This window comes from Mus caroli, unplaced genomic scaffold, assembly GCF_978045245.1.
Source record: "Mus caroli unplaced genomic scaffold, Mus_caroli_1 scaffold_9, whole genome shotgun sequence".
Taxonomy (NCBI): Eukaryota; Metazoa; Chordata; class Mammalia; order Rodentia; family Muridae; genus Mus; species Mus caroli.
The window spans coordinates 63,768,266-63,779,493 of record NW_028227264.1 but is presented as its reverse complement, the minus strand read 5'-3'; the positions used below and the strand labels follow the sequence as shown (position 1 = coordinate 63,779,493).

At 37.8% G+C, this 11,228-nt stretch overlaps 1 pseudogene; it reads right to left on the bottom strand.

The window, feature by feature from the left end:
• Positions 1 to 325: 325 nt before the first annotated feature.
• Positions 326 to 1,139, bottom strand: LOC110303966 (small ribosomal subunit protein eS6 pseudogene; annotated as a pseudogene).
• Positions 1,140 to 11,228: the final 10,089 nt, after the last annotated feature.

The following is an 11,228-nucleotide window of genomic DNA, read 5'->3' as shown; positions in this document are numbered from 1 at the left end:
TCCATTCCTGGAACTCACTTGATGGAAGAAAACAATCAAATCTTGAACATTGTCTCTGACCATCACATTAATGAGATAGTACATGTGTGTGAACACTCCCCCACCCACAATACACAAAATAATATATTTCAAGAGTTTTTAATGAAACATAGGTATCTTGTGTTTAAGAAACAATTTGGATACAGAGAATGCTGAGGTTTAACAAGTGCAAATTTTATATCTACTGCCTAAAGAAAAAAATGACTACAAATGAGACTAGAGAAGGTGCCTTGCACTTCTTAATAATGTGGGTTTGAGGCCCTTTATTTGATTGTAATAGCAGGTGTTCTTTTTTTTTTTTTTTTAAGATTCAAGGTCATTATTTATTTGTTGCTCTTAAAGACTCATTTTTGACCGGACTCAGACTTAGAAGTAGAAGCTCTCAGCGAGGACAGCCTATGTCTCTTGGCAATGTGTTCCTGGCACTTTTCTTTGGCTTCCTTCATTCTCTTGGCCAAAAGTATAGCTTATTCTGCAGCCTCCTCCTTGTTCTTCTTAGTGCGTTGCTTCTTCAGAGCAATACGTTGGCGTTTGTGTTGCAGGACTCGTGGAGTAACAAGACGCTGAATCTTGGGTGCTTTGGTCCTGGGCTTCTTACCTTCTTTGTATAAGGGCTTCCTGACAACATACTGGCGGACATCATCTTCTTTGGAGAGATTAAAAAGCTTTCGGATTCTACTAGCGCTTTTAGGTCCCAACCGACGAGGCACAGTAGTATCTGTCTGTCCAGGAATATCCTTCTCTCCTTTCTTTACAATAACCAAGTTGAGAACACTGAGATTAGTGTCCACGATGCATCAGCGAACAGACTTGCTCTTCCTCTCTCCAGTTCTCCTTGGTCTGTAACAGGAATGCCCCTTACTCAACAGCAGGCGCACTCTGCCATGGGCCAGAACACCTTGCTTCATGGGAAAACCTTGCTTGTCATTCCCACCGCTGACCCGGACCACATAACCCTTCCACTCTTCACCAAGAGCATCAGCAGCTACTTCCATGGCCATGTGCTTCTCATAGAAGGTGCGGAGTTTGTGCTCGTCATCCACCTCGATGAGCTTCTGACAGCCCGTGGTGGGGAAGGAGATGTTCAGCTTCATCTTGACACAGCCAAGCGCCTCATAGCAGGTGTTCTTAATCAGAATCCTGTTACACTTAATCATAAGCCAAAGACTTTAAGGACCTTGCTTAAATTGACTACATTTAAACATGGCATTGTATTAGTGAGTAAAATGGAAAAAAAATCAGTTGTGAATAATTAAAAGCACAACTTGATGTACCTTAAGCAAAATGGCATTTTAATAGAGAACATATATGAATCATTTGGTAAAAGCTTTGACTTCAGGTGTGGTTTGAAACACCAAGAAGGGTCATTTAGCACTGTACTGTTTCATCTCTATGTCTCTCCAGTCACTTCTTTAACAGACGCTAAAATTCATCATTTACCAATGTACTCTGGAGTAACAGAATGAATAGAAAGTACATATATAACAACAACAAAAAGAGAACTTACCAAAGTTGCTTATGTAGTAGGGAATGGGTAGTCCCTATAATGGCCTTCTACACATCAGAGAAGGTGAGGACACAAGTACCCCCATAGTCCTAATTTGCCACTGAAGGCCTGGGGATTTTTTACAGTGTTTTACAGTATATATTGAAAGCCAAAGAAACTGCATTAAAAGAGCAATGGAAGATAACAGGAAAAGCAGCAACAGTGGGTAAACTGTGGTGGTTAGCATGAGAATCGCCCTCAATAGCTCGTATGATTGAATGTTTGGTCTTTAGTTTCTGGAATTGTTTGGGAGGGATTAGGGGCTGTGGCCTTGTTAAAGAAGGGATGTCACTGGGCATGGGCTCTGAGCTGTCAATACCCACATCACTCAGAGTTAACTCTTTCTTTGTATCTCATGTTCCAGCATCATGCCTATCAGCCTGCTACCAGGCTCTGTGCCATGGTGGTTATGGACTAATCCTCTGAAAGCATAAGTCCCATTTAACTCTTTCTTCTGTATGTTGCTCTGGTCATGATGCCTTCACAGCAATAGGAGAGTAACTAAGACATACTCATCCGAAAAAAGTATAGGTGGGACAGAAGACAACAGCATGCCTTTCTGGGACCTCTTTATACCTGGTCCACTGTCTTAGTTAGGGTTTTACTGCTGTAAACAGACACCTTGACCAAGGCAACTCTCATAAGGACAACATTTGTTTGGGGATGGCTTACAGGTTATCATCAAGCATGGCAGCATCCAGGCAGGCATGGTGCAGGAGGAGCTGAGAGTTCTACATCTTCATCTGAAGGCTGCTAGCAAAATACTCACATCCAGGCAGCTAGGATGAGGGTCTTAAAGCTACAGTGACACACCTGCTCCAACAAGGCCACACCTACTCCAACAGGGTCACACCCTCTAATAGTTCCACTCCCTGGGCCAAGCATGTACACACCACGAAAGCTACCCTTCCAAAATTACTCTCTATTGTGAAGAAAAGTTTTCTTTCTTCAGTCTGGAAATGCCTTCATAGACTTACACAGATTCATGACTTAAAGACTAGTGTACTCTATATCATATTAAGTTGACCATCAGAATTAACCACTAGAGCTTTAAAGCATTTCTTCCATGAAAGAAGCAAGACATACACGTGAATCATAAACTGCATTCTTGTAAGATGACAATGAACAGGGTATAATCTTGACTTCTATACCTCATGGCATCTGGCTTGCTCCTCATATACTTTGTCTATCCATAACAAAGCACAATGAAAAGAAAATCACAATAATTAAATTGACCCTGGGCAAGGTTTTGCCTTACTGAAGCAACTATGCTAGGATTGAGTTAAGAGATAAATTCATATGCTTTGTTAAAGTTACTAGCAGACAGTAAATACATTTTAAAGAAGAAAAATATAGATATGATTTACAATGTTTATTTTTACTACCCCAAATATCAGTTCACACATAGTAGAGAAGTTATGATCACAAACATGTTAATTACCTAATGGGATATGCAGGGCTTGAAAGCCAAAAACCATTCAATGTCTTTTATGGGTAGTGGCCTATCTGATAATATACCTTAACAGACCTTAATCATAATGGACACAGTAGACTCTAAAGTCTATTATCTTCATGATGCATCAAGTCTTGACATTTGCCTCATGTCTTCACACCAACTATGCCATAAGCTCTGTTAATATTACTATACAAATATACTTGCACTGAGATTGTGAGATTTAACTATATCAGACAATATTTAATTGTCTGTGGGGGTGAATCCACAAAGATGGACTCCCCACACAAAAGGCTCATAAACTTGTGGAAGGAATACATTTATAGATTACTGATAATATTTCAAAATATATCATCTGTCTCCCAAATTGTGCCTTAAATAACTAATGGCGTGAGGAGGAATCTTAGTTCCGCACCAAGGAGAGATATGTAAATGATATAAAATTGTTATGAATTTCTAGCTTTATTACTTTGGAATCCAGTTATATCAAGTTAAATTTTGATTAAGCTGATCCTAATAATTTACAAACATTTCGTCACCAGCTGCCAAATTAAATTAACCCTTACCTGGCTTTCAAAGGGAAAAGGAAACCCATAGAGACAAATAGGAAACAGCGGTTTAAAATTCACTTTTTTTTTTTTTTTTTGCCAAATGGAAAGGAGAGTCATTATGTGTGATTTTCACAATCACTCAAAATGAGAATGCTAAGTTGCCTATGTTCAGGATGAAAATGACCACTTTGCTAACAGTCGGCAGAACATTCTCTGGCCATTAGTGCATGTTTCTCTATGAACGGACTTCAAACTGGCTCTTCTTAGAAGAGAGAATGATAAGCCAGGTCATTCACATTTCCTGAAGCCTCCATGGGCCTCTTATATCAGCTTTGCTTATGAAAAATCTCTCTTAAGAGAGATAGGGGTGGAAGGGAGAGAGGGAGGGAGGGAGAGAGAGAGACAGAGAGAGACAGGGAATGAATAGTTGAGTGAATGGGGATTTGAGGAGGCTCTGGGAGGAGTTGGGGGAAGAAAAATTGTGATCAGAGTACATTGTATGAACTTTTTTTAGTTAAAAAAAAAATCTCCACCACTACTTTCTTCACATAGCTGGATATTTACTCAGCATTTTTCACTTGTTACTATTTGTGGTACTAAAGCCCTTGTTATGGAAATATGATCCATTATGCCAGGAGTCCTCATATTGACATGTGATCAGTTTTCATTTGGACGATGGTGCTAACTAACCTTTATTTTCAAAGCTGTAGTTAGAGATCCTTGTGTACATTGTTGTGCAGAAAGAGAGAATCTGAATACATGGGTTCTCTGTAGATATTCTTAGGGAGCTAATTGGAAATGTTCAGGCTTAAAGGTTATTGAAGATGGAGTCCTCATTTATTTACTCCTCAACTCTGGTCCCTAATGTCTAAGTCCTTGAGAGCATGATAATTTTAAAGAAGGAAGATGTTATTGTAATTGGCTCTCTTTTGAATTTGAAGCATCATGTGTGTATCTAAAAATATCATGTGTGAAAATATCACACACTGCCCTTCTCCAAGACTTAAAATGCCTCATGGAAAAATAGTAAGGGCTTTGACGAAAAGAAAAGGAAATGGAAGGCATGGCAAGAGGCAGGAGGCAGGAGGCAGGAGGCAGGAGGCAGGAGGCAGGAGGCAGGAGGCAGGAGGCAGGAGGCAGGAGGCAGGAGGCAGGAGGCAGGAGGCAGGAGGCAGGAGGCAGGAGGCAGGAGGCAGGAGGCAGGAGGCAGGAGGCAGGAGGCAGGAGGCAGGAGGCAGGAGGCAGGAGGCAGGAGGCAGGAGGCAGGAGGCAGGAGGCAGGAGGCAGGAGGCAGGAGGCAGGAGGCAGGAGGGATTGATAAGGACCCTTCTATGTTCTCTGTTATAGACAGACTTACAGTCTGCTTTGTAAAAATGAACTCCTGTTCTAGTAACTTACACATATGCACACACTGTTAACTAACCCTCACCCATTCTTGATAGCCCTGAAGGACCAGATGGTTGGTAGTAGGAGACACTTACAGGACTAGGCATTTAAGAGAGTGTTTGATCCCAGGTCTCTAGATAATTACGAATAAGGAAGACATCATGAGTCTCTGGAACCTGGCTGACCATATGACTTGGAGAGGCAGGACTAAGCTCCAGAGTGATTGGCTATCTTTGAGTCCTCCTGTCTCTTCTTCCTGTGCTTATCTGGAATGTGTCTCACACTCAGTTCATGTTCAAGTCCTTGGAATGATAAAAAAACAAACAAAACAAAACAAACAAACAAACCAAAATCCCAACAAAACCAACCAAACAAAAAAATACCAACTATTATCTTAATTTGATTCTAGTGCTTTTGGTACCTTATGCCTCAGTGTCTAAACACATGTAGAGCTGCCTGTCTAGATCCTATCTAAATATTACATAAAATGTTCAGAGTTAAAAGACATGCAAGTTGAATACGTGAAACCTGTGCAGCAAATGCTCTCTTTTATGTAGTATACCCTTCCTGGATTCTGGACATTCTGTTTATAAAATTGTCACTGAAATTGTTTTTGAAATTTCTGATACTTATAATTACTACCATTCAGATATAAAACTAGCCATCTGCCCAATCCTCCTATTCAACAAGACCTACTCTGTATCTATTTGCCATGTCTAAATAAGTTTTGTTATTGTACATATGAGATATGCTTGTATATAAAAAATGAGTCAAGTTGGGATCACCAGTTCTATTCCTTAAAAATTGTGAAGTTTTAAGCTTTGATATTTGTATAGGGTAATTCTCCTGACCCTCAAAAGTAGCATGTCAATTCATGTAAGCAAGTTCACACTCAGTTTCAGAAAATCCTTCTTTTAGGTCATGTCAGCAATAGCAATATAATTTCACCTGTGGGATCACAAAGGTTTTGTTGCAGCCTCCGGCTTACAGTTTGATATAAACTCTGGTTTATTATTTCCGTTGATGATGACATCCTTTAAGCTATTTGCCTTGTCTCATAGCATGGAACTATTTCTTAGGTCTTTTAATTTTGACATATTTTTTCTTAGTTGGTTGTTCTCCTTTTCAAATTGTCTGGCATATGCCTCTAACCATCCAAGCTCTCCATCTTTCTTTCTTTCTTTCTTTCTTTCTTTCTTTCTTTCTTTCTTTCTTTCTTTCTTTCTTTCTTTCTGTCTGTCTGTCTGTCTGTCTGTCTTTCTTTCTTTCTTTCTTTCTTTCTTTCTTTCTTTCTTTCTTTCTTTCTTTCTTCCTTTCTTCCTTCCTTCCTTCCTTCCTTCCTTCCTTCCTTCCTTCCTTCCTTCCTTCTGTCCTTCCTTTCTTTCTCTTTTTCTCTCTTTCTCTCTTTCTCTCTTTCCAGTTGTATTTTATACTGATTTTGTCATTAACTGAAAATGTCAACAAATAAGCTCTTTCATTGTCCTTTATCTCACTTCTACTTTCCAGGCCTCCCTCTCTGCACTACCCCTGCTTCCAAATGCCTCCAGTCCTCCATTTATGTCCACTCCCACCAGCCACTGCAATGAATCTCTGCTGGAGAATGTAATCATTCTCCCCTCTTTTCCCCTCTGCATAGCTTCATTGCTTTCTAAGCCTTATTTAAAAATGATATGATAAAGTGATTATGATTATTATTTCATCATAATAAAAACTTTCTCAACAGGATTTATGTGTGCATGAAGAATAGCCCTTAGTTTTTACCTGCTAAACCTAAATGAGAAATTCCTATCTTATGTACACACACACACACACACACACACACACACACACACACACACACGCTTACACTCACACACATGCATGCACACAGGATTGGTTTTTGCTAGCCTATCAAACTTTGCAAATCAAGTTACACCGAGAAGAAAACCCCACAAAGTCACATATACATACATATATACATCTTGCTAATGAGATATCAATATATAATGTAGTATAAAATGTCAGTGTTTGGATGTTATTTAAATTTTATTCATGTTTACGTTTGACCATATGTTGTATGTGTGTCCATTGGGTCCAGAAAAGAGCATTCTACACCCTGGAGGTTGACAGAAAGTTAAGGTTGGGTGCTCCGGAAAAACAGACAGTGCTCTAAACTGGTGAGTCATATATCTAGTCCCCTGTTTTGATTATTTAACAGCATTCCTAATTCATTCTGGGAACAGGAATATAGTCACCTTTATTCTTAACTTTATATCCTCTATAACTGATAACATCTACATTGGTTGATTTTTGACATACAGTTTATTTATTTATTTTAATTTTATTTTAGATGTTTTTATTGTTTCCAAACCTTAATGATAAAATTTCTCATAGTATTTAATCTTAGCTGGAATTCAGGATGAATCAAATGCAAAAGCTCCCTAAAGAGATCCTTTCCAACCAAACACAAGGGATGCTCGCTGGGATGTGGAGAAGATAACAATCTCAGTCTAAAGTGACCCTATTACATAGCATTTTAGAAAGCACAAGAACCAGGAGACTCTATCAAGACTACCCACAGACAAAATATTAGAATTCTGTAGTGAATAATGTAACTTATGTTTGAATAAAATATATAAAAGTATATTTAAAATAATAATTTAAATGATGAGATGAATTAAATACACCTAAAAGAAAATAAAATATTCTTATGGAAAAAGCAAACAAAAAATAAGCAGAGAGTAGGGGAGATAACTCAGGCAATTTTGTTTTCAAGCACAAAGATCCTAGTTTAATTCAGTTCTCACCATCCACATAAAAAAAGCCAGGCATAACAATATATATATATTTGTTCTTTTATGCTAGTATATATTGTTTTTTTGTGTGTTCATTTGGTCCAGAAAAGAGCATTCCACACCCTGGAGGTTGACAGGATCATTATATTATTATAGTGTATTATAATTAAAATATATATATCATTTTCCACTTCTCTGTCTTCCTTCCCACACATGCCCTTGTCTTCAATCTTTCTTCAAGTCCCCATCACTATCTCTCAGAATACTGGCCTCTTTTCTTTGATTATTTTTGTTACATATGTGTGTGCTGAGACTATATTGCATTCCTTGTGTGGACGCAATTACAAGCCTGATGATTTTATGTTGACTAACCAATTAGTGCCCTCATCCCTGAAAGAGAGTAAGTTCTGTTTTCTCAGCAGTTACAAGTTTTCATTGTCTATGGGTAGGATCCTATTCAAGTCGTTATCTGACTTAGCACATCTAGTTATACTGTTTTTGTTCAGGTTTTATTAAGGTGCCATGGGTATAACTTATTTGACTTACCTAAAAAAACACAATCTCATAGAAGTTTTCCTGGTCTTCTGGCTTTTTACAATGTTTCTTCCCTCCTCTTCTGTGATATTCTCTACGTCTTATATGCAGGGTTATATTGTAGATGCAGCCACTGTAGATGTACACCTCAAAATCAGTTGATATTTGCATTATGGTCAGTTGTGGTTTTCTGTGATGGTCCCCATTTGCTTAAAAATGAAACTTCTTTGATGTAGGATGAGAGAAACAGTCATTTGTAGGTATAAGAATACATTTTAGAATGTAATTAGTAATTGGACTGGTCTGGTATATTGGTGGTTGTAGGGCTTACTGTCCCAGTAGGCTAGGAAAAGTGAAGAGCTCTAGGCCAAGAAGAGATCCTGTATTAAAAAATATAAGGCAGATAAAGATTGAAGAATAGTGTTAACCTCTGTCCTCTATGTTCGTGCATACACATAGGAATACAGACAGATAGAAAGAAGACCACATATGTACAGGCACAGGCACATGCATGTTTGTGCATGCACATGCTAACACACATGCATACACACATACACATACAGGGTTAGCAAATTTTTTGGAACTATCAAATTGAAATGAGCAAAGTAAAATGGTTAAATGAAAACATATATGACAGATTAGACCCATGAAAATATACAGGAACTATAAAATAATCATTGAAACACTGAGACAAGAGACATTCATGAAACAATCTAAAGGAACGAGAGTATAGAAAGATATGGAGTGTTTAAGACTAAAGAATGTCCTTTGAACCTAAATATAGAATATGTTGGGTGGATTGAAATAATAGTGAAGCCATAGTGGGACATGCTATAGAGTTTTTTGGATACTAAAATTGTTCTGTAGATCTTAAACATAAAACACTACTATGACTACAACTTATACCAACATGTTGAATACAAACTTAATGATATTAGAACAGAGTTTTTATTTAGAATCAGCATTAGGATTTATTTATTGATTAATATAGTATGTGAACTTCAATTTTAATAATCTTCTTGGTTTCTGAAATCATAATTGGTTTTGTGAGATATGCAATATGTTGCTTAGTTTTTTTCAGATAAAGAAATGGATATTTAAAGTCATAATTGATTGTGCCAGTCAATATGCGGAGCATCAGATAATTGAATCAAGTCTTGAGTTTTTCTGTATTTCAAAATATGATCTTGAAACTGATGATTCTCTGTTCATTCTAACTTATAAAATATATTTTATGAATGAAGGATCTCTAATAAAGACTATTAACAATATTTATCCTGTTGTCACATGCACATATATGCAGAACTCTTTCCATGGTTTTCATTCTCAGACTTCCTCACATGGGAAAATTTATTTAGAAAGATTCCTAAGATAATCAATAAATTTTGACCACTTATACAAGGTGATTTCTATTTGTGATAACCTATTTCTTATTTTCACACCACAAAATTATTTAAAACTTTGGACCCTGTTATAAAATATTACAGCATCAATTGCTTATAGAATATCTCTTAATTATTCAAAAAGTTACTAGTTAATGACATAGGCTGGATAACAATTAGGAAATAATAATTAGAAAAGAACTCATCAATAACAATTATGTCAGGAAAGATAGAAAACAGTGTGTTGTAAGAGAGTTTTATGCGTTAAATCAATAGATGAGAAAGACTATTCCTACCAGGATATTTGGCCTTGCTTTAAGGAAAACTAGAATTTAGATACAGAACCAGGAACTGGAGATATAACTTAGAGGCTAATACCACCTGGAGCCCCTAGTGAGCATATGCTTCCGTTCCCAATACTTATATATACTCTACCTATACCTATAACTATATCTATACCTATACCTACTATGACTCCAATTCTGGGTAAATAAGTTTTGTTTCTGACCTCCATGGGCACAGCGTAGTATACATACATACTAGGCAGACAGTAAGTCATGTTAATAAAAGTAAATATAGATATAGAAAAACAAGAAAGGTATGGCTTTGACCTGAGGAGTGGGGAAGTATTGAAATCAGAACACAATGACCAATCACAAATGTCAACATTACATATTTTCTGGTCCCTCTATACAGAGCCAGAATCTGAGAAAATTTTGAAATGAGCATGTGACATAAAAAAACAAAACAAAAACCAGGAAGTGAGGTCTTGTAATGACAACACTAAATGAAGAAACAATGATTTTTTTAATTTACTTTTTTAATTAGGTATTTTCTTAATTTACATTTCAAATGCTATCCCAAAAGTCCCCCAGACCCTCCCCCCTTACTCCTCTACCCACCCACTCCCACTTCTTGGCCCTGGTGTTCCCCCGTACTGAAGCATATAAAGTTTACAAGACCAAGGGGCCTCTATTCCCAGTAATGGCCAACTAGGCCATTTTCTGCTACATATGCAGCTAGAGACATGAGCTCCGGGGGTACTGGTTAGTTCATAAGGTTGTTCCACCTATAGGGTTGCAGACCCCTTTAGCTCCTTGGGTATTTTCTCTAGCTCCTCCATTGGGGGCCCTGTGTTCCATCCAATAGCTGACTGTGAGCATCCACTTCTGTGTTTGCCAGACCCTGGCATAGCCTCACAAGAGACAGCTATATCAGGGTCCTTTCAGCAAAATCTTGCTGGCGTATGCAATGGTGTCAGCATTTGGAGGCTGATTATGGGATGGGTCCCCGGGTATGGCAGTCTCTAGATGGTCCATCCTTTCATCTCAGCTACAAACTTTGTCTCTGTAACTCCTTGCATGGGTGTTTTGTTCCCAGTTCTAAGAAGGAGCAAAGTGTCCACACTTTGGTCTTTGTTCTTCTTGAGTTTCATGTGTTTTGCAAATTGTATCTTGTATCTTGGGTATTCTAAGTTTCTGGGCTAATATCCACTTATCAGTGAGTACATATCATGTGAGTTCTTTTGTGATTGGGTTACCTCACTCAGGATGATGCCCTCTA